General features: G+C 35.3%; 1 protein-coding gene and 1 non-coding gene across 7 annotated transcripts in view; one reads left to right on the top strand and one right to left on the bottom strand.

The window, feature by feature from the left end:
• ERBB4 (erb-b2 receptor tyrosine kinase 4) overlaps positions 1 to 24,680 on the top strand; it is a 1,281,057-nt gene that overhangs the window by 514,478 nt on the left and 741,899 nt on the right. The window lies entirely within an intron of this gene.
• Positions 16,451 to 16,542, bottom strand: LOC139179215 (small nucleolar RNA SNORA17). The gene has a single exon (XR_011563639.1). It is a non-coding gene; the product is annotated as a small nucleolar RNA SNORA17 (small nucleolar RNA).

Raw genomic sequence — 24,680 nt, 5'->3', positions numbered from 1 at the left:
TTTTTTATAAATAAATAAATATATTTTAAAAGCAAGTTAATATTACTACTGAAAATGAAACTCCATTATCTTCCGCAAAAACATAAAATAATAAAACATTAATGCAAAGGAAAAAAAAAAAAAAAAACATGAATGCCAGAGACTCAGAGCCTGAAGATTTCTTTTTCTCTCCTTTAGGAAAAGACAATAGCCAAGAGTTAGAGATTTGTTAAAGATACAGAGATGCCATGCTGGGACTTTCTCATTGATGTGATCAGAGAGAAGAACTTTCACACAGTGTGATTCAGTGTTATTTAGTGCACTCTAGGTACCTGAAATTATCTTGTTTACCACCCTTTGGGAAACATTGAACGCAAATGTAGATGGTCTTTAAACTTAGAGAGAGCATGATCTGACAAACTAATATGTAATGAGGCTCCAAAAAGTGGAAGCTCAGTGGATTTTTTTATATTAGATTTTCCCCATGAACTTTTAAGTTTTAGGAGATTCTATTGACGGAGATATTTTGGGGCCAGTGACATTACCAGAAGTCATCTAAATCTTATTTCTTAGGGAATTTTCTAATGGGATACTCTAGTCCCAAGTTATTTTGAGAAATGCTGTATTTTTAAAAGACAAAGAATTTTGGTGTCTGATAAATTCTACTTTTTTGACCTTGAACAGATCTCTAAACCTTTTTTAGACTCAGTTTCCTCTTTGCAATAAGAATGTCATCATCCACAGAGGGAGACAAATGCAAAGTTAAAGTAGAGATAATCTATCATAATGCCCTGTCTTTTAACAGAAGTTTAAAAATACAATTCCTTACCCAAGTTTGGAGTCAAAATAATCTAGCAAAGTACATGATTTCTGCTTTTTAAATATCATGCATGAAAGTGAAAGTCACTCAGTTGTGTCCAACTCTTTGCGACCCCATGGGTACAGTCCATGGAATTCTCCAAGCCAGGATACTGGAATGGGTAGCCTTTCCCTTCTCCAGGGGATCTTCCCAACCCAGCTATCAAACCCAGATCTCCCACTTTGCAGGCAGATTCTTTACCAGCTGAGCCACAAGGGAAGCCCTTTTGAATATCATAGAGAATGTCAAACTGCTTTAGTGTGGCATTAGATAAGTGTTATAATGTTGTGGTCAAGTTCATGGACTCCATAGTCGATAGCATGGTTTGAATCCACATTTATGGGCCTAGTGAACTTGGGCAAAATATTTAACTTCATCTGAAAAATGAGATTTAATAGTACCTACCTTGTGAATTGTAATGAGTTTTAAATGAATTACTACAAGCAAAGTATTAAGTGCTTAATTGACCTATGTTGAACAGTCCATAACTGTTAAATGATTAAGAACTAATGATGTTTTAAGAAGTGAAATAATTTTTAGAGAAACATTAAAATATCATATTAAAAAGCAAAGCAAAAAAAAAAATCCTAAAGCAAACTCTTTACTGAGAGCATTACATATCAATCTTTGATACACAGGCATAGAATATAAAGAAAGTTAGTGTTCATATGTTTTCAATTGATATTTTCACTAAGATTTAGTAAAACATTGATTCACCATTCTCTTAAGCTCTATGCATGCACTTATATAAGACAAGTCAATTGCTTAATAAAATACATTTATCTTTTGGATTGTAGAAAATAGAATACTGATATGTTGAATATTTTGTTTACATTTAGTTATATTTTTAACTAAAACTGTTGTTCTCTAAATGAAATTTATATTCAGAATGCCTCATGTATTCCTATTCTCTTTACATATTATATTATAAATGTTTATAAACTTCTAACAAGAAATTGGGTAAATTATTTGACAAATTCTCATTTATTATGCTATTTTGTAAAGAGTTCCAGAATATGGATTGTTGATGGGTAACTTTCAGCATACCCTTGGCTTATTTAATTTTTTTCTGAAACTTTTAAATCAGAATAGCCAAAAATAATAGAACTCAGTTTTATTTGTAATTCAAGTCTCCAACTCTCTTGTTCAATAAGCACATTAAAAAAATTGTCATTAAAGAAAAGATGAAAGGACTGATAGAAGAAGTGAGAGGGGAAAAAAGGGATGAAAAGGAAGAAGGAGGGGGAAAAAAGGAGAAAAAGAAGGATAGACACGGGATGGGATGCGGACAAGAGAGGCCGGCTGGTCCACAGAGACCCCTCCATGATCAGTGGTGCCTTTTTGTCTAGTTTTTATTTGTATTAGAATGAAGAAGGAAATGGCGACCCACTGCAGCAGTCTTGCCTGGAGATGGACAGAGGAGCCTGGGTGGGCTACAGTCCATTTTTGTCTACTTTATTTGTATTAAAGTTTTCTAAATAAGATTTCCTTGAAAAGGGAGTCTCTGGAGTTAAAGTTTGCAAGCTTCTAAGGTCTTTATCAGCAACTCACAGTTGTTGTTTTTGTTGCCTGAACATCTGGATAGTGGTGGGAAAACTCTTCACTAGCAATTCCCTACAGCATCCACCAGTGTCAAGGGAGATAGGTCTGCACAGGTCTCAGCTCTCCACCTTGGTGGACAATTAGAACTTGGGGACATTGTCAGCTTCGCTGGTCTTCAGCAAAAAGTGGTGAAGACATGTAAAAACTCTGTTTCTTTGAAAACTCCAACAGTTACAGAACAAATTGCCCACATATCAAGTTACCTTGGGTCTTTTCTTCCTGGAGAGCAACCTGATAAGGAGAGAAAAGATGAAAAGAGTAGGTGTCAGCATCTTAATTTTCCTTTAGCAAAGCAGGGTTACATAATTATGTGGGTTGATGGTCAGACAGACTCTTAAGAATCAGTCTTTCCTTTTGATTAACATTAGTAGCTTAATATTTTATACTAGTAAAATATGACACTATGACTGTGTCTTACTTTCTGTTTCCCAGCCTTATGAGTATCAAAGAATAACAAGGAATAAAGCATATATTCACCCCTAATTTAAACATACTTAATCAATTAAAATTGCCAAGGCTTGTGGCAGAGCATATGTTTCATCCATTATGATTCTGTTGTCTTTTACAGATGAAAATGTAAATCAAAATTTGCATCAGACAGAAGCAATATCAATCAACAAAGTCAAGATTATTCTTTACTGTTTTCTTAGTTTATTAAAAGAAATATAAAATGTTCCTTTTCAACCTCATCTCAAACATAGATCATCATGGATCTGCAGTGCTAAATATTTATTCTCTACATATGTTTCTATCAGTTCAATTAAGTCATTCAGTTGTGTCCAACTCTTTGTGACGCCATGGACTGCAGCATACCAGGCTTCCTTGTCCATCACCAACTCCCAGAGCTTACTCAAACTCATATCCATCGAGTCGGTGATGCCATCCAGCCATCGCATCCTCTGCCATCCCCTTCTCCTCCCACCTTCAATCTTTCCCAGCATCAGTGTCTTTCCAAATAAGTCAGTTCTTTGCATTAGGTGGCCAAAATTTTGGAGTTTCAGCTTCAGTGTCAGTCCTTTCAATAAATATTCAGGACTGAATATTCCTAAATATTCCTTTAGGATTGACTGGTTGGATCTCCTTGCAGTCCAAGGGACTCTCAAGAGTCTTCTCCAACACCACAGTTCAAAAGCATCAATTCTTCAGTGCTCAGCTTTCTTTATAGTCCAACTCTTACATCCATACATGACTACTGGAAAAACCATAGCTTTGACTAGACAGACCTTTGTCAGCAACGTAATGTCTCTGCTTTCTAATATGCTGTCTAGGTTGGCCATAGCTTTTTTTTCAAGGAGCAAGTGTCTTTTAATTTCATGGCTGCAGTCACCATCTGCAGTGATTATGGAGCCCCCCAAAATAAAGTCTCTCATTGTTTCCATTGTTTCCCTATCTATTTGCCATGAAGTGATAGGACCAGAGGCCATGATCTTAGTTTTCTGAATGTTGAGTTGTAAGCCAACTTTTTCACTTTCCTCTTTCACTTTCATCAAAAGGCTGTTTAGTTCTTCTTTGCTATATTCATGTATTATATTTTTATAACAGAAATGGGGAAATTCAGGTGAATTGTGATGTACAATCATTTATTACTTGAACACATATACAGCAGTGCTGGTAAATTGTATTGCTTATTTTCAAGGTAAGTACAAAACATATCACATGGACACATACTCCAAATTAGGTTGGCTTTAAACAATACATCCTGTTATGTGCCGGACCTTGTGTTAGGTGCTAAGAATATCAAGATGAACAGGATAGGTTCTTTGAACTTGAGAGCTCACAATACAAGGAAGAAAACAGAAATCAATCAAATTGTGATAATGTGATATGATACTAGCTATATAGAGGTATGAAAAGAATACCTGGGAAGCATGAAATAGGTCTAGGACAGATCCACAAATCTGAATGTGGTTAATAAAGGATGGTGTAGTCCTGTCTATTGCATTTCTGGTTCAAAGGAAATCACTTTTTAACTGTTTTTGAATGACTAAGAACCCCTCAGTGCTACAAAATGAACCATGATTTGCCTTTACAAAATTATCCAGCCCTTTGTTGTGTTGTACAGAGAAAGCAACATGTACTCTTTCAAAATATAAAATTTATGCACAAATGAGACTGAATCTATAATAGTTCATAAGTGTTTAACTTTTGGAAATTTTCCCTTTTAAATCATGTGATTAATATTTTCAAATGTAAATATCTTTCTAACTTAAGAAATAGAAGGGGTTCATTGTTAAAAAAAAAAGAACATCAACTTGTGTAACATAGGAAAAGCAGTCTTCCTTCCTCTATGTAACAACCACTCTCTTTCTTATATAACTCAGAAATACCTTTCAAATTTACTGTATATTCACTTAGAATTATTTTTTATCTTTTTATTAGAGAAAAGCCTATTGGTCAGAATCCAGAAATAACAGAATGTTAAAATATGCACAGGATTTTGAAGACTTGTTAAAAAAGAATATAGAATATTTCATTAATAATTTTGTGTCATTTTCATATTTAAAAGACAATTTTGATATACTGTATTAAAAGTATATACATTATTAAAATTTAATTGTACCTGTTTCTTTTTACTTCTTTAAATGTAGACAGGAGAAAATTTTAAATTACATATGCAGTTTGCAGTTTTGACTCACATTACATACATTGGACAATGTGGGTCTGGAAGGAGAAAAAATTTTTCTCAATATGAGTGCCTTTTCAGCTTATCTAAAAGTGAAGAATAGAGTAATGAATTTCTGAGGCAAAAGTAACAGAATGTGTAAAGCCTGAAGGCAGGAAGAAAGCTAGGCTATTTCAAATAACTAAAAGGAACTGAATTTTCAGTGTGGCTAAATTTTCTGAAAGAAAAGGAAGACTGGCAAGTTCTATATATCATATTGAAATAAATGAGTGGATGGATGGATGAATAGGGTGGTGGATGGACGAACTGATAGAGACAGAGGGACAGATATAATATTGCTGTGTGAAGTATAGAAATAGAAGCAAAAGTTAAAGTGGCGATACTGATTAATTGCAGAAGTCTAAATAAGAGACAATAGTGGCTTGGATAATGGAAAATATTATCACTTGAAAGGAGAGAACAGATTTGAATCATGGTTGGGATATAGAATTAATAGTATTTGCTATTGAATGTTCATATTAAGGATGAAAAAATAGAAGTTTTATTGACACTGAGCTGAAATTGATGGCAGAGATAGTTCAATTTAGGAAATGTTATATTATACCAGTGGAGCTTTCAAATTGAGATGTATGAAATTGGCTTTTTGTATTATTATTTATGATATTTAAATCTTGTCCATATAATACCTAATGGTATACCCTTCTGCGCATGGTTAGTAAATGTTTATTAATTGTCCAGTTAAGCACATGATATTTTAGAATAAACATATATGACATAAGAGAAAGAAGAAAAATTTTTCTTTGAAAAATAATCCCTGTAAATGAAAACGACCAAAGAAAGTATCAATATTGTTTTTAAGCTATCAACACCTTATAGTTACAGAAATAAAATAGATAAAATGGCCAAATGTTAGTTCAGTTTAATGAACTCCAAAATGACTTAATTTTAGAAGCAAATTGATTGGATTATTAATCAGCACAAGTAACAAATTCAAAAATCATTAAAAAATGAATTATCAGAAAGTAAAGCAGAGATAGATAAAATAAGAAATTAAGAAAATGGCCAGTGGTAAAGTAAATATGTATTTTTAGAGGAAGATAGAATTCATGGCTCTAGATAATCTAACTTGATCTTTTCCTATTTTCAGAATCTACTCTGTTTTCTTTAAGAAGGCAAGAAATAAGTTTAAGTTCAGAGTGCGGATTTCTATGTATGGAACTAATTTGAGAAGGAAATTATCATAACCTGAAAAAATTACAGGGGCACTTTGGCCACCTCATGTGAAGAGTTGACTCATTGGAAAAGACTCTGATGCTGGGAGGGATTGGGGGCAGGAGGAGAAGGGGACGACAGAGGATGAGATGGCTGGATGGCATCACTGACTCGATGGACGTGAGTCTGAGTAAACTCCAGGAGTTGGTGATGGACAGGGAGGCCTGGCATGCTGCGATTCATGGGGTCATAAAGAGTCAGACATGACTGAGCGACTGAACTGAACTGAATACTATGAGAAAACAGAAATTTGTGCCTCAGAAAAGGTATGGGGATGGGAACCATGTAAGTTGTGGAGGGATAAAGGAATCAAGATAAGGGTAAGCTTCTAGGAGGAGAGGAAGCACTCCATCTGTCTTTTAGTGATTCTTGCAAATGTATGTATGAAAACCTATCTAAGAATGATTTTCAAGGGAATGAATGAATAGAAAGATATATGAGAAGTGATCAGTGTTTAAGGGGTCTGTTATGAGCTGATTCCGATTTAAAGAAACTTCATTTCCCATATATTATTTTCAGTTCCAAATGACAAGAGTATTTTTAACTTTATTTTTTAATTTAAATTTGTATAGCTTTGGGATCATTACAGTGTTGTTTCCCTAGTTATAGATTGGTTATATGTTGTGGTATACATATTTCATTGATTACTTCATATAGCCAAATATTTTGTTCCTCAAGAAACTTGGAAATATTGAACCCCAAAACAAAAGAAGTAGAAGAAGAATACTTTATAGTAAAGAATGTTTTGTCTTTTTTATTTTAAAAACAATTTGAATATAAAATTATGGTTTTATCTTGATCCAAAAGCATAACACATTTCAGAATATCATGTGCAAGTTTATTCTTAAATTGACTCATTCAGTAATTGTACTCTGAGTGCCCAATATGTGTCACACAGTGGAATGTACTTAAAATAAATATTTTATACATTGCATATGTGTTTATTAATGTCATTAGTGCAAGCTCATAACTTAGCTTTCCATATTTAAGTTTCATATGTGAAAAATGCTGATTTCCTTTTCAGATTCACTGAACAAGGCCTGGTCCCTTGGCTCTATCCAAATCTAGATAAACAAATAGTCATTAAAATTTGACTAATCCATACTTCCCATACACAACAACACTAAACTATCAGCAGTTTTTGAAATAAGATGATTAGCAATGCAAATTTATCTTCTTACCTGTAGCTCACAATAAGCAGAATAAACAGAAATATAAATCTCAGGAGAGTAGCAGCCCTCAGAATTTTGCTTTAATGATCCTAAGGACTCTGGACCTAGTTACTTAAATGCTTTAAGGGTCCTTTGCATTTGATCAGGATTGTGTGTGTGTGTGTGTGTGTGTGTGTGTGTGTGTGTAAAACCTTCCCCATATCCACTCAAGCAGAAGGATCACTTTCTGTTTGCTTTCTCACTGGTCCCAGTATCCAGTTTTGTTTTTTTTTTTCCTATTTATCATACTATATTGCATATGTGTATTTACTTGGCCATTCCCTTGAGGTTCAGGATGGTGATCTATGACATATGTTTGTGTATCCTGCACCTAAGAATCATTCCTGGTACATAATGGGTGTTTGAGGTTGGTAAAATTGGTTTATTCTAATTCTGTAAAACAAACAAACAAATAAAACATTCCTATAAACATATGAGCAAAGCTGTAAGAATGTAAACCATTAGTGAGAATGACAGAATTAAGACTGAATCATCCCACCAATTTATAAAACCAATGACAGTAATATTTTCCCATATCAGATACAGTGATAAGGGAGAATAACTTGGCTTCAAAATTTATAGCAGCATTGTGGGCTCAGTACTAAGGATGAAAAACTTTTAGTTCTTTCCCCTCATCCACTCTTACTTTACCCTCCACTTTTAGGTGCTGTTTTCTTTTGCAGTAAATGCTGATATAATTGAGGCTAAGATAAGGTCCATTGATGTAACAAACCATTAGCTGAAAACAGTCATCCTACCATTGATCTTTTGCAGGCTTTCTTTTTATCCTGGGGCTTAAAAAAAAAAAGGAAGAAAGAGGAAAAACAGAGAAAGAAAAACAAAAACACCAAACACAGTATTCTAACACTTAATACTTAGTAATAACTGTAAAACTATTGATATGATTCCCTTGCCAGCAGTTCACTTTAATATGGAATTGATCATCCATTCTCAACCGAACAGCTGTTTTAAAGCTACAGCATATCTAGCATTCACCTTCTCACCTGAATGCCTGCATTTGATAGAGGTGGTTATCTGTGTGATCAGTGTTATCTTCAAAACGGAATTAGCAGGCTTCAGATATCTCAATAACTATACATAGCCCTTCTAATCCTCACTAGCACCTAAACTGATAACTTTATGACAAAATACACACACACACACACACACACACATAAATAAATGAAAGGAGGGGAAGATTTAAAGACCGTAATTACATAAGGTCATCTTGCAGGACAAGAACTCCTAAATAAAGCTAAATACAGTTGACTTCTGAAATGAACCAGTAGAGCCAAATTAAAGCTCTCAAATAAGGTAGCACTTATAAGAAAACAAGGCCAATGTGTTTTTATACCTCTGGAGAAATGATTATTTCCTATTTGTGCCATGTGGAGAAATGACATTCCTATTCCTCACATGTGGATTAGAAATGTGTCCTTGTGTCCTGTTACCAAGGCCATCAAAGTAAAGCTATAGCAAGGCATGTATGGACAGTTGTAGTTCAAAAGGACATTGATCACTGTACTGTAGCTATTGCAAATAGAGGATAATTGCTGTTTTACTACTGAAGAGGTCTTGGTGGATACTTTTTTCTAAAGTAATTTTTATTTATTTATTTAATTTTTGTCTGTACTGGCTCCCCATTGCTGCATGGGCTTTTCTCTAATTGTGAAGAGCCAGGGCTACTCTCTAGATGCGGAGCACAGGCTCTAGAGTGTGGGGCTCAGTAGTTGTGGCAGAGCACAGGCTTCATTGCTCTGCGGCTTGTGGGATCTTCCTGGACCAGGGATCCAACCTGTGTCTCCTGAATTGACCGGAGGATTCTTTACCACTGAACTTAGAAGCCTGATAGATACTTTTTTATTTTTTTACAAATTTTCTGTAACTAGAGAACACGTGTCACTATTTAAAGTACACACTGTATTCTTATATCTCAAGAGAAATTTCATGATTTAGAATTTCTTTGAGCAGTAGCCCCTTCACATACATAGCCAAATGGTTTAAGTATGAGCAAGCAGTTACATATGCGGTAGGTAGTTAAAAAATGCACATTTGAACCACTTAACAGAATACCAGTCTTCTAAGACTGTGCTTTATTTAAATTTAAAAACAATTTTTCATATAAAAGTGCTAACATCCATTCTATTTTATTGAATATTCGTTAAATGTTTTTGCTGCTAAGTTGCTTCAGTCGTGTCTGACTCTGTGTGACCCCATGGACGACAGCCCACTGGGGTTACCCCCGTCCCTGGGATTCTCCAGGCAAGAACACTGGAGTGGGTTGCCATTTCCTTCTCCAATGCATGGAAGTGAAAAGTGAAAGTGAAGTCCCTGAGTCGTGTCCGACTCTTAGTGACCCCATGGACTGCAGCCTGCCAGGCTCCTCTGTCCATGGAATTTTCCAGGCAAGAGTACTGGAGTGGGTTGCCATTGCCTTCTCCGGTAAATGTTTCTGCACATGACATTATAAAACAGCATTTTACAATATCCCCAAGAGTCTGGAAAGGAAAATGGAATTTTACTTTTTCTAAATACCCCCAAGGGCCTGACAGTTCTTTAAAAACCAATGCCCTACTTCCAATTACCTGGTAAAAAAATCCACTCTCATCAATGTGGAGGTTTCCTTTCATCAATGTCTATCAAAGACTGAACTGCCAAAGTCTAAGCCTGAATTGCATATTTTTCTATTCCAGTATATTGACAAACCCTGCAGAGACACTGAGCTTCCCATTGGTGTCTCTTAAAGAAACTAGAGGATAAATACACGTGTGTGCATGCTAAGTTGCTTAAATTATGTACGACTCTGTAAGACCCTAAGGATTGTAGTCTGAGAGACTCCTCTGTCCATGGGATTTTCCAAGCAAGATCCTCCAGGGGATCTTCTTGACCCACGAATTCAATCCTCAGCTCTTCTGTCTCCTACACTGACAGGCAGGTTCTTTACCACTAGCTACATGTGGGAAACCTGGCCTTACTGCCTTTCCCCACACAACTGTCCATATCCAAAGTCTTTCTTTTTTAACAGGCAGAACAGTCAGTATGATGGATCTGACCTCATTGATTCAATTTAAGGTTCACTTTCTCACAGAAATAGTGCATGCCTTGTTAAATTTAAGTGGCATTGTTTTCCTGTTCTCATTCTGCAGCATTCTGTGTGTACTTTTAAAACAGTAATTAAATTATGACTATGGGTTTTTCTCCTCGTCTTTATATCCCAACTCCAGTCTCTAAATTTTCTTGGGGGAACGTTTGTCTTTCATCATTGTATTCCCCGTGCTTAGCACATGCCTTAATAGTAGGTATTAAATAAACATTCTAAATTATTACTTCAGCAAGCTGTGTCTAAATGGGATACAAAGATCAACCATAATAACTTCTTGTGTATCAGCTTATATTTTCCCCTTAAACATTAACTTAATAGATAGAGGAGCAAGTAGATACGAGACATAATATTAATGGAGAATTGGGAATAGTCAGTGTTGGAGAGAGAGAGGCAAAATGGTAGATTGTTTTGAAGAGCAAAATATTCAAGATTCTAGCTAAATATAATCCTGCAAATAGCCATTGTTTGACTCTCCAATTTACCTAAGCATCTTCATTCCACATTTTCTCATCATTCTTTGGCCTGTTAGTTGCCCTAGTTTTCCAAGGGCTAAGCAGATAATTCAAGCCAGAGATTTATTTTGCGTAATGCTGAAATTATGAGCAGGCAATGAAGCAATAATAAAATATTAAAGTGAAAAGGTCACTGTATTTTAGAGAACAAATGAAATGTGTACTAGGTATGTTTCAAGGGCTTACTCATTGAAATAAACTGTAAGTAATCCGAAACCTAACGTAATCAACCACTTTCGCTTTTCTTTGAAGAACAAAATAGTCCTTTAAGCTTTGTTTTCATCACTGAAATGAGAACAACAGATCTTCCTAATAAGTAGCAGAGAAAAATAGTTAACATTTTCACCAAATTCTCTGAGGATGTCCTGTAGTTACTATGACATTTTCTTTTCTTTCTTTTTTTTCTTTCCTATTTCAACTTTGAACTTGTAACTTGCATAAAAGCTTATCAGCTTACTAAAGTTTTAAAAGACTTTTCGTATCACCAGTGTTTCAGATTTTGTCTCTTCTATACTTATTTGATAACTGACCTCTTAAACCTCTTTTCTTGAATTTATATCTAAACCTGAGGTTCTCTTTCTGAGACACAATTCTTATTTTCCTTTTTAAATTTTATTTTCCCAAATCACAACATCATTTGCAGTTGGAGTCATCTCTTTTCTTTCTCTTTGCATATTTCCAATTTTGTCAAAATATTAGGACATGTAGAAAATAGCACTGGGTTCTCGTGAAATTCTGCCCATTGTATGTCAAGCTTACTTCCTTTTGAGAAATTTAGTTATAAATTCTCTGCATTCTGGCACATTGATTCAAATTAAAACTGCATTAATAATTGAGTCACAAGCCTTTTTCTCTTTTCTTTGATTTGTATCACAAGACAATTAATATTCTATTGCTTTTTATATCTCTCTAGCACTTAATTCAAAAATATTTATATAACTTGGATATTTTCTCTAGGGTTTTATGCAAACTTTGGGGATTTTATTAGAATCTGAGAACTTTCTGAAACATACCCATCAAAAGTTTTCACCTCCATTATGAATTCTTTAGAAATGAATCCCAAGAGAAAGTTTGGCATATAGCAAATCAGCCAGGAACAAATTTAATAAAATCAATTTAATAAGTAAGGGAATAACACACAAGGGTTGTTTTGATAACTGCATGCCTCTGGTGCATAGAATAACACAAAGCCAAATGCCAATTGCTTTCAGTGCCTTACAAAGAAAAAGTCTCAAATTAGAACTCAGGAAATGTCTCACAACTTTTTTTCCCCCCAAGACCAATTCTTATAATGCAGCATTTAAGGCAACATATGCAGTGAGGTGTTCGGAGTGCTTCTGGGCAAAGTTAGTCTTTGTTCCCCAATAACATGACTTTTGATGTTTATGTGCAAAAGAAACAAGATGCTTTTCAGCATCTTAGAAATTTTGCTGGAGAATTTCACATATACTTTTAAGCCCTATTGTATGATCTGTTTAATGAAAGTAAAATACACATAATTCATAACCATTTAAATTTGAATATTAGTTTTATGGTATATATGACTATAAACTCACTAATATAGAGAGTTTTATTTACGGACTAAGGTGTCTTCTTTTTGAAATATTAATTTGTAATTGGACCAGGTTAATCTCACTATTAAGTAACAGGGCAGTAACTTACATACTTTCTTTTTCTGGAGATGTATTTTACTACATTTTTTTGCTTATTTATCAGATAATTAAAATAATTAAAATATCTATTTTTTCTCCAGTGATCACTAATAGCCACTCATTTTTACATAATTGTAATCAAATGGTATGATAATAAGAGCCAATACTTACATCTTTTCTAAACATATGCTAACTGATAAATATATGATACAGTTATATGTACTTTATATATATTAATTCACATAATCACAGCACTACCTGGTGAGAATTAGCACCTCCATTTTACAGAGCAGAGACTGAAAAGGTTTTGTGACTTGAGTGAGATTTCCGTTTATTAATGGCAGAGCCAAGATTCAAACTCAGGCAGAGTGGCTTCATTATCTTTACTTTTAAATTTGTTGTTGTTATCCTGTCTAATATAAATACTTTGGGAGTTATACTTTTCTTACACAACTGGGTTACAGATTCAAGATGCCCATGGATTTGGTTAGGCTATTCTGAGTTCCGTTTCTAGTTTCTTTTCCCCCCACACATGATGAACACTTATTCTCTCAGCTTTCTCATATAAAATCAAAGATTAGTAATAATATTCATTTCATAAGGTTTTTGTGAAGTATCAGTGACTTACTATATACAAAAGTACTTAGCATAGTGCTAAGTACTTAATAGTTCAGTTCAGTTCAGTCACTCAGTCGTGTCCGACTCTTTGCGACCCCGTGAACCACAGCACGCTAGGCCTCCCTGTCCATCACCAACTGCTGGAGTCCACCCAAACCCATGTCCATTGAGTCCGTGATGCCATCCAACCATCTTATCCTCTGTTGTCCCCTTCTCCTCTTGCCCTCAATCTTTCCCAGCATCAGGGTCTTTTCAAATGAGTCAGCTCTTTGCATCAAGTATTGGAGTTTCAGCTTCAACATCAGTCCTTCCAATGAACACCCAGGACTGATCTGCTTTAGGATGGACTGGTTGGATTTCCTTGCAGTCCAAGGGACTCTCAAGAGTCTTCTCCAACACCACAGTGCAAAAGCATCTTGGACAGTTCTTTGGCACTCAGCCTTCTTTATGGTCCAACATTCACATCTATACATGACCACTGGAAAAACCATAGCCTTGACTAGATGGACCTTTGATGGCAAAGTAATATCTCTGCTTTTTAATATGCTATCTAGGTTGGTCATAACTTTCCTTCCAAGGAAAGTTTTTTGGCTGCAGTCACCATCTGCAGTGATTCTGGAACACACAAAAAATAAAGTCAGCCACTGTTTCCACATCTGTTTGCCCTGAAGTGATGGGGCCAGATGCCATGATCTTAGTTTTCTGAATGTTGAGCTTTAAGCCAACTTTTTCAGTCTCCTCTTTCACTTTCATCAAGAGGCTCTTTAGTTCTTCTTCACTTTCTGCCATAATGGTGGTGTCATCTGCATGTCTGAGGTTATTGATATTTCTCCCAGCAGTCTTGATTCCAGCTTGTTCTTCCTCCAGCCCAGCATTTCTCATAATGTACTCTGCGTATAAGTTAAATAAGCATGGTGACAATATAAAGCCTTGACATACTCCTTTTCCTATTTGGAAGCAGTCTGCTATTCCATGTCAAGTTCTAACTGTTTCTTCCTGACCTGCACACAGGTTTCTCAAGTACTTAATAAGTGAAAGCCAAAATGTTATGTCTTTATTTTGTTATTACTTGAGACCTTTCTTGAATATAGTTTTCCATTGGGTTGTACCGTCTTTTGAGAGTGTCTGTTCTAAAAGTTATGGTGCCTCCTTTCTGGAATGAAATGAAGTATGGAGGGATTTTTCATATGGGGGAAGTTAAGAGAAAAACTACTTAACTCTGTATTTCCTCAAACTGAACTGAACAAGCATGTTAATTAAGCTTGAATTTGTCTTAATAGAGTTTACCTTTGTTTCTCAGATGACTAATTTTATTGTACACTAATATCCTAAAAATAATATCCACTGAAAAGAAAACTTCATTCAACATATATAACCTAGTCAATTATTCAGTCAACATGTGTAACTTATAGTGCTACTCATGGAGGGATACAATAGTAAGCAAATCAGATTGGTATTAGTTAAAACTCTATAATTTAAATGTATTTTAAAATTATCTTCCTGTAAAAAATAGTTTTTCTTAGCCTCACTGCCTCATGAATCATTACTTCCTGATCTATTAAGAGGCACATAGATGAGAAAAATTGGAATGGATCTTACCTCTTCAATCCCTTGCCTCACCTGCTTTTGCTAATGTGAACTTGATTGTTAACACAGCAGTTATAAACACTCATATAATTCCCATCTTCAGGGGACAAAGTCTTACCTTTTTAAGTCTTTAAATTTTAATTTCTGAGTACTGAGCAAAAGCAGTATTAAATTTATCAATGCAATAGCTAACATAAATAAGACTTTAATTTCATGTGAAATGTCTCTCTGTCCCTGTTCGACAACTCAAATAACTATTTAGAATTCTTGAACAGTGTTTAACATTTAAATTTAACATGTTTTTCACAAAATGTGTAAATATTATGTACATACAATGATCATAATCAGACATGTTTAGGAAAAGCAATTTGTTTCCCCTTAGATATCACTAATAGCTCTCTGCTTGTGATCTAGACTTGTAATAATTTTTCCAAGGTTACAGAGGTTCCTTAAATGAAAGGAAACTGAAAAGAACATCAAATGTGAGACCTTCATAGAGTTCACTGGGAAGAATGAGCCTTTACCTGCCAATGCTTTTTATTAAAAAGAGTGAGACCACTGTCCTGAGTGCTGAGTTAATCAGTTAGTAAGTTTTACTTCACTTCATTGACTCTTAAAAGATGCTTTAATTTTTTTTCTTATTATAAACTAAATCATTTATTTAAAAAAATGAACAAAAAGATAAAAATCATTTAAAAATTATGTAATTTCCCAATATAAAATTAGCTAATGTTAACTTTTTTACATTTTTCTATGTATATACAAATAGACATGATAGTATTTTTCAATTTTAAACAATTTTTGGTGCAATATTTTTCTGAACTCCTTGCCCATTTCACCTTTCAGCCAACCTAATGGTTCTCAACCTAGAAGAGTATCTCATCCTACTAAGGAGTGTGTAAAAGTGTGTAGAAGCATTTAGTGGTGGTGATGGAAGGACAGTTATTACAACACTGAAGTAAATTGACTCCATATCAATTCCTGATAATTCCTTCAAGTTCCATTATATGAATCTCTAAGAAAAAAATCAGTGAAGTGGGGATGTGAGTAATGGTCTAATCATCTGAGATTTTAGTGATCTTTCTTGTAGAATAAAGGCTCAAAATGAAACTTAACTTTAGGTTAAGATAGCTTCAGTTTGTTGCAAAAAAAAAAATGAAATTATATGTCTTCCATATGTGAGTTTTGGGAAGAGATTTGTACCTGTCACATCAATCAACCTTAATCTCTCTCTCTACATTGTTCCCTCTTTCCAGCTCTTCTGCTTGCTCCTCCCTCTCTCTCACCCTAAAAAGAAATGCAATTATATTTTGCATTTTGTTTTTCCTTCTTTCAGACACTATTTTGGACACATGTGTCTTTGTTAATTTTGGGGAAAGTGTTAGTTATGAATGCATACTGGGAACTGAGGCAGCTTTTCTTTTTTCCTGGTGATGTCCAGCTACAAACCATTCTTGGTGCCCACTATTCTGAGCACTGAGCATAGTGCTGGGTTCCTCTCTGCCCCAACATCCTGGGGGCAGCAGGTCTGCCACACCTCTGGTGCCAGAAAGTCTGACATCTGCAGGGCAGCTGAGTAACTGCTTTTAAAGTAGGCTTAAATAATCATATCAAAAAGGGTAGGTGTGACCAAGACTATATCAGATAGAATATAATTGATTGGGGGGTGTGGTCAAAGGAAAGAAGCATTGCATATACAATCATATTAGTTTACATTAACAGCTGGCGAGAATCATCAAATACTGTGGGGAAAAGGAACAGAGGAAAAAAACAAAATCTCAAGAGGCAGTGTTACCTTTAATAAACCGTTGTTTTATTTTCAGTCATTTGAGATACTGGCAAAGGCATTGTGCCTTCATGGGAACATCTCTGCAAAACATGTGGGGTGGACAGATACCAAAAGATTTCAATCAGAATCTCTGGGGCAGAATGGCCTGTGCATCAATATTTTATTTTGTGGCTAAGCTCCAAATATGATTACAATGTACATTCAAGATTGGAAACTGTGGACCAAACGTGTCTAGATGAGCACTCAGGTTAACTTCTTAGTCCTTCGGGAGTCCAAGGGAATGGGGCCAGCTTTCAAGACTGGGTACTTCTATATACTTGCCTAACTGAACTCACTGCCAAGAAAGCTCCAGGTTAACTACAGAGGCTGTTTGACATTTTGACATTGGAAACCTAGGAAACATTAGAGTAGTGGAAGTTTCTAACTTAGGAGTAAGGAACAAACATAATATTAAAATTGTTGCAAGTGAAAGAGATTTCCAGAAATATAGTATAAATAAATAACTGATGTAATAACAGGAATTTCAAATAATGGGTTTAATATTTTATGATTCTCCTTTTAAACTACATCACATTTTATGTAAGTTTCTTAAAGGGTAGTGTCTTTAATACTCTTAGAGAAGATGTCATGGTTTATTTTCAGTGCCACCACTTCTGTGAGCATGTTTTGACCAGCCATGTGTTCTAATGATGTCCTTCATCTGACGTGGCTTTCCAAGATATAGACAGGTACAGATAGAGCTAACACATCTGACCAGGAAAGGCAGAAACTCAGGGATCACACTTTTGTGGGGATAGTTAAAGCTTTATAGAAGTTTCAAACACAGAACTCCTATTGGGTTGCTCCAAGTGACTTGTTCTTCTCAAGGAAACAGATTTCAAAACATTTAAAATACTCAGTAGACACAGACTACACAAGATTCATCTCTTACATAATGAGGGTGAAACAAACTAACAAAAAGCTAAAGATGATATTCCCCAAACTTTAAAATGATCTTTTCATCCAGGAATACTAAAATATTTGTTGGAACTTTTCTTTCCTAAAGTGTAAAATAAAATCCCTAGACATCTATTTCAGTAGTATAGTTCAACTTCATAATTTCAAATTCATATAATTTGCACTTTATGAGGTCACTCAGAAAAGTAGGGCTGTTTTAATATGTAAAATGTGAAATCAGGTTGACATTTGTATGCCCCCTTTTTCAGCTATGTTGTTGTTCAGTTGCTAAGTTGTCTGACTCTTTGTGACCCCATGGACTGCAGCACACCAAGCTTCCCTGTCCTTCACCATCTCCTGGAGTTTGCTCAAACTCATGTCCATTGAGTTGGCAATGCTCCCTAATAATCTCATCCTCTACTGCACCCTTCTCCTTTTGCCTTCAGTCTTTTCCAGCATCAGGGTCTTTTCCAGTGAATTGTCTTTTATCATCAGGTAGCCAAAGTATGGCTTTACTGAGTATTTATTGAGCCAAATTATTTCAGCTTTATTGAGATATAATTGACAAATCATTTGTATATTCTTCTATTAGTTTTTAATTTATTTGTTCATTTTTCTTTTCCAACAATTGGCAAAATTAATACTCATGTGGACTGGTAGTAGCAAATGGCGACCAATATTATTATTATCATTTTATGCTTTCCATAAAAATCGTTAACTTGGTATCACAAATCCTGTTGGCCTCTTGTTACTTAACATAATACTGAGTTGTAGTAATAACTAATTATTTTCTTTCTATTTTAAACCAAGATATGTACAACATATAAAAAATAAATACGGTTTATTCATTTGTCTAAGCACCAGATCTTTGTTAAGTTCTTCCCAGGTGTCTCAGCATAAAGTATCTGTCTGCCAATGCAGGAGACACAAGAGACGTGGTTTCAATCCCTGGATTGGTAAGATGCCCTGGAGGGGAAAATGGCAACCCACTTCAGTGAAAATTCCATGGACAGGAGAGCCTGGTGGGCTACATGAATGGGATCATAAAGATTCAGACATGATTGAGCCACTGAACACACATGCACACACACACACACACACACACACACACACACACACACACACTTACTTTATACAAGGTATGAAGTATGCTCCTAGACACTGGATTATAACAGTGACCATAGATGGGCCAAATTTCTGTTCAAAGGCAGCTCAAATTCTAGAATATGGGGAAAGAAATCAGAAAATACAGAAACAGATATCGATATGTAAAAAGGAAAAAGCTTATAGCCAGAATTTCTATGCAAAGAATTAAAATGTAAGGGATAGAGGCTTAATGTGCCTAGCAAATTATATTGTGGGGTCAGGAAAGGACTCTGGGAGAAGGTGACATTTAAGATGCAACCTAAATAATTAGAAGAAGCCAGGTTTTGAAGATCAGTAGAAATTTCACCCAGAGGGATGTTAACATAACAGCTCTTATGAAAGCCTTAAACCAGGTGAAGCTTGGCGTAGAGCTATAGAGGTGAACAAGGACAAAATTGATTTGTGTGTGGAATTTATAACACAAATGACAGAGACCTTAGGATATTGTAGCAGGAAAGAAAAATACTTGTAGTTTTGATGAAAAGAGATCATTCTGACTACTATGAGTGGACCAAAGAGGGACAGGATGGGAGGACAGAGACAATTGCAATAGTTGGGAGAGATGGTGGTGACTCAGATGCATGAAATTATAATTATGAAAGAAATCTGTTCAAACATGTGTGAAACAAGAGAAACCCACTTGAAGCATGTTCTATGAAATCTTCCTCTACTAATTGGTTGACACTGACTGTATTAATTATTTTATATCATACATATCTAGAGCTTTGGATCAGATGAACAACTTAATAAATGTATATACTTATATACATATATATATATAGCCTTGAGAAGGCCTTGAGAAATTTAAGCAAGTTTAAAAAAATAATCATTTCACTTTTCACATATGTAAAATGAGGGTCTTACAATATTAAATGACCTCCAAGATTATCTTCTAGTCTATATACTAACAACTGCAATAAAAGCTTAAAAACAGGACAGAGAAACATATATGCAACATGGAGAAATTGGAGAATACTTTCCAAAACAGTGAGATTATTTGAACTTTGAAATGTAAGAACCATAGATATTTTTGTTTATGAAATAACATACAGAAAATAAGTCCTTCCATCTACCCTCCCTGTTACCCTTTTCCAATGAACTCCAACAGGAAATAAAGAAAAGTTCTATTATCTTGACCTTCTGATATGATAATTTTTTTTGTTAGATTGGTTGTTAAAGTCATTTAAACTTGAGTTATTTATTTATCTAGAGAAAGGAGAAGGCAATGGCACCCCACTCCAGTACTCTTGCCTGGAAAATCCCATGGACGGAGGAGCCTGGTGGGCTGCAGTCCATGAGGTCGCTAAGAGTCGGACATGACTGAGCGACGTCACTTTCACTTTTCACTTTCATTCATTGGAGAAGAAAATGGCAACCCACTGCAGTGTTCTTGCCTGGAGAATCCCAGGGATGGCGGAGCCTGGTGGGCTGCCGTTTATGGGGTTGCACTGAGTCGGACACGACTGAAGCGACTTAGCAGCAGCAGCAGCAGGAGAAAAAGGATGCACTTAATCTTAGGAAAATGAAAGCCTCATTTGAAATCAACGTACTGTATAGCACAAGATTGCTACAATAGAGAAAAATCTTTTAAAACCAAATCCACATTCTGGTGAGGATGACAGCTAAGGAATCTAGCATTGAAGTGTAGAACTGTTTGCTTGTTCAGAAATTTCTCAGAAGGTATTACTCAGCTGCACTAAAAAGTTATATGGATACCAGATCCCATATCTGCATCACCCCAAATCCATTAGAGAGCCCACAAAATACCATCTTCTTAAAAGATAATCTACAAAGTTCTAACAAATAATTTTACATTTGCATCATTAATTGCATTATTTTCAGACTTAGAATTCCAAAAATTCTAAGTTTTTTTTTTTTTTTCACACCATATTTTCTAGGACATAGACATTTTTGTTGGGTCTGCAATAACCAAATTAATTTCTCATCATTAGTTCTTAATCGATATGCACTAGCAATGACTGCCTTCCTTGCATTACTTTATTCAAAGTATATACTTCAGTGAAGCTTGTACTTTGTAGAAATTGAATATTCTGTTTCTGTACTGTACCTGTTATTCTTTCAGTAATAAATTTAAATTAGAAGTTTCATTTTAGTCTTTGTTCTTATATGGCAAATATCACACAAAATAGACATATTTGAATGATATTTGAAGTATGTAGCACAAATTCACTAAACTCAATGGGAAAATATTTCAAAATTATTTTTAGCAATTTCAAGAACTTTTTGTTTTTAAAATCATGTTTAAGTATTCTTAGATAGATGTGTTTCCCTGAAAGGTGATTTCATAAGACAGATAGGAGCTCTACAACAATTTTAGTTCTTTTCTAGAAGCTGTTCTATGACTATGAGAAATGAAAAGTCAGTATATTTTCAAACAAATATGCGTGCTTAAAAATAAAGGATATTAAGAAAGAAGTGAGATATATATATATATATATATATATATATATATATATATATATATGTATATGTATACAGAACATGAGATAGTTGGATGACATCATTGACTCAATAAACACGAGTCTAAGCAAACTCCAGGAGATAGTGAAGGACAGGAGAGCCTCACTTGCTGCAGTCCATGGGGTCGCAAAGAGTCAGACATGACTGAGCGATTGAATAGCAACAACAGCATATGTAATTATGACTGATTTGCATTATTGTACAGCAAAAACCTGGGAATTCCCTGGTAGCTCAGAGGTTAAAGCGTCTGCCTGCAATGTGGGAGACCTGGGTTCGATCCCTGGGTCAGGAAGATTCCCCTGGAGAAGGAAATGGCAACCCACTCCAGTATTCTTGCCTGGAGAATCCCATGGATGGAGGACCATGGTGGGCTACAGTCCATGGGGTCACAAAGAGTCGGACACAACTGAGCGACTTCACTTCACTTTCACTTTCACAACAGAAGCCTACACAATATTGTTAAGCAATCATCCTCCAATTAAAACAAATTTAAAAAAATCTTGAGAAGTTTTGCAATCTGCTAATAATTCAGATATTTAAAGATATTTCTGCTAAGTATTTAGGTGAATCCTTTAAACTGTGTGTCTTTCGTACTGTAGAAGTCAAAGTTCCTGATCATAACCACCACGTGTGTTGCTTCCTGGCTGGCAGTTGTGTTTCCTGAAGTGGAACAGTGCTAGCCATAGAGAAGCAGGTAATTGTACCCTGAGACTCTTAGCCGTCCCTCAGGAAATTGCCAGCCAGAGTTTGCATCTCATTTCTGCCATTCACCTATTCTGTGACATTTGCAAGTTTGCTGCATATCCAAGTCCCAGTTCCTTCATGTGGTGATTTTGTGTGATTTTTGGCTTCCCTGGCAGCTTAGTGATAAAGAATTCACCTGCAATGCTAGAGACACAAGTTTGATCCCTGGATCAGGAAGATCTCTTGGAGAAGGGACTGGCAGCCCACTCCAGTATTCTTGCCTGGGACATCCCATGGACAAAGGAACCTGGTGGGTTACAGTCCATGGGGTCAGAAAAGTATCAGACATGATTTAGCGACTAAACAACAGCAACAAGAAGTCAGTATTCTTGTGATAGTACCTAGGGTGGAATATGGATGAATATGATGTATCCTTTGCACAATTCAATGTTCCTTCCATAATAGTTTGTTTGGTACTACTATGTAGTCTTTAAAATCCATGTGTTTCTTTGACAAACATAATCACCCCAGTCCTTTAATGTAATTTAGAATTTAATTTGTGCCCTACTGTAAAATATGATGATACCTATAATAGAAAGAATCTGCTTATTAAAGTGTTCAAAAACTATCCAGTTCAATGACCCTTTGATGTTACTTTATTTGTCCTTTATGCATTAAAGCTGTAAGATTTACTCTCCTTGATGAACTTTCTCAGTAGATTCTAACTGGATGAAGAAATATTCACTTGTTCCTGGCTCAGAGAAGAGAGAGCAGATATGTAGCAAAACAAGAACAAATATAAAGAATATTAGTAAGAACAGGAATCCCAAATAATAATCCCAAATAATTTTTGAGCTCTTAGTGCCAAGCATTGTACCCAGCGCTTTACATACATTATTTCATCTGACCCTCATAGCAGTTCTGTGAAGCAAGTGTTGTTTACTCTTCCTACTTAACAGAAGAAGAAACTGAATTTTAGAGGGGTTAAATAAATTGCCCAAGGTCACCAGCAAACGGTACAACTAGGGTTCTAACTCTTTTCTGCTTTAAAATGCATCTATAGCGTCTTCCTTTAAAAATGTAGACTCTTATTAGAAATTTGCTCTTAGAAATATTGAATGCACCTAGCGTGTTTTATAGATGAGGAAAGTAAATGCAAGTGTCTAGACAGATCTAAGACTAGGAACCTTACCTCCTGGCCTCCCGTTTAGAACTGTTTTCAGTAGAGTGCAAATTTTCACCTTTTAAGCTGTTTGGACTTTGTAGAGTGCTGAGCTGCTGGAAGCATCATAGAGAAACCCAGCAGGGTGAGGATTGTTAATAGATTTTATTAATTTACGAAACATTTGTTAAGCACTTACTACATGCCAGGAACCATGACAGTGTGGTATGGAAACAAAGACTGATGACAAAATTATAGCTATAAAATGTAGTTAAGAAATTGATGGCTTTAGAAATGTGATTATAAATTGCATTTGTTAGCTTGCATAAATTTATATATACAGTCTACTCATGGTGGTAAATGTTTTTCTGGGTTTACTTGCTTTCTTTGTAGGAATATTCTTTAGTCTCTAAGCAATATGTGAACAAGTATTGCAGACATTATTTCATGAAGTATATTTCAGTGATTACTTTTAGAGGAGGTGTTTGTGTATACATTAAAACTGTAAATAATCAGTATTCTTGCTTGTAGATATGTTTCCTGTGTAGAAGACTGTGGTCATAGCAATTGCCAGATGAGCTTTTTAAGTAGCATTGCTCAGTATCATTGATGGACATTAACTGGTGAGACATGCCATCCCTGGAGGATATAAATTGATGCTATTAGTTGAGGTAGATATCAAGGTTTAGGGGTAATGTCTCTGGTATGTTATATTTGAGACTGTTGAAAGCTTTCCAATAGCCTTATCTAGAATGTTGAACAGTTTGTTTGATTCTTGGAGTCCAGGAGTCATATCTGTGGAAAAGTTATTATTCTATCCATGTATCAATACTTTGCCTTGGGTTTAAAAAATCTCCTCCTATGATCTCTATGTGTCATTTGGTCATGACATCTCTTCTCAACATTTTTCACTTTGGAAAAGAAGGGCAACTGATTGCTTTGATTTTTGAGCATTGTCCCCTCTTTATCTGGGGCATTGCAGGTGGTGTAATGGTAAGGAATCCACCTTCCAGTTCAGGAGCTGCAGGGAGACATGGGTTTGATCCCTGGGTCAGGAAGATACCCTGAAGTAGGAAATGACAACCCATTCCAATATTCTTGCTGGAAAATTCTATGGACAGAGGACCCTGGAGGACCATAGTCCATTGGGGTCACAAAGAGTCAGACACGACTGAGGATATGTGTACCTCTTTATTTTCCTACCTGTTTGAAGGCAATACAATAATGCTAAAAACATATCAATTGGTATCATATTAAGACATTATTATGAGTACTTTACATGTATAAACTTGGTTATCACAAGTTTATAAGGAAAGTACAACTATCATTTTTCACATAATGAGTGCTCAGTATTAGATAATGATTGTTTTAATTTAAAATCATTTTTATTACTATAGTTATAAAATATGCAAATGGATATACATGTAAATCATAGATTGTATGTATATTTGTCCAACTCTTTAC

This window comes from Bos indicus, chromosome 2, assembly GCF_029378745.1.
Source record: "Bos indicus isolate NIAB-ARS_2022 breed Sahiwal x Tharparkar chromosome 2, NIAB-ARS_B.indTharparkar_mat_pri_1.0, whole genome shotgun sequence".
In the NCBI taxonomy this organism is placed as follows: domain Eukaryota; kingdom Metazoa; phylum Chordata; class Mammalia; order Artiodactyla; family Bovidae; genus Bos; species Bos indicus.
The sequence above is the reverse complement of the archived record's forward strand: the minus strand, read 5'-3'. Positions and strand labels throughout refer to the sequence as shown.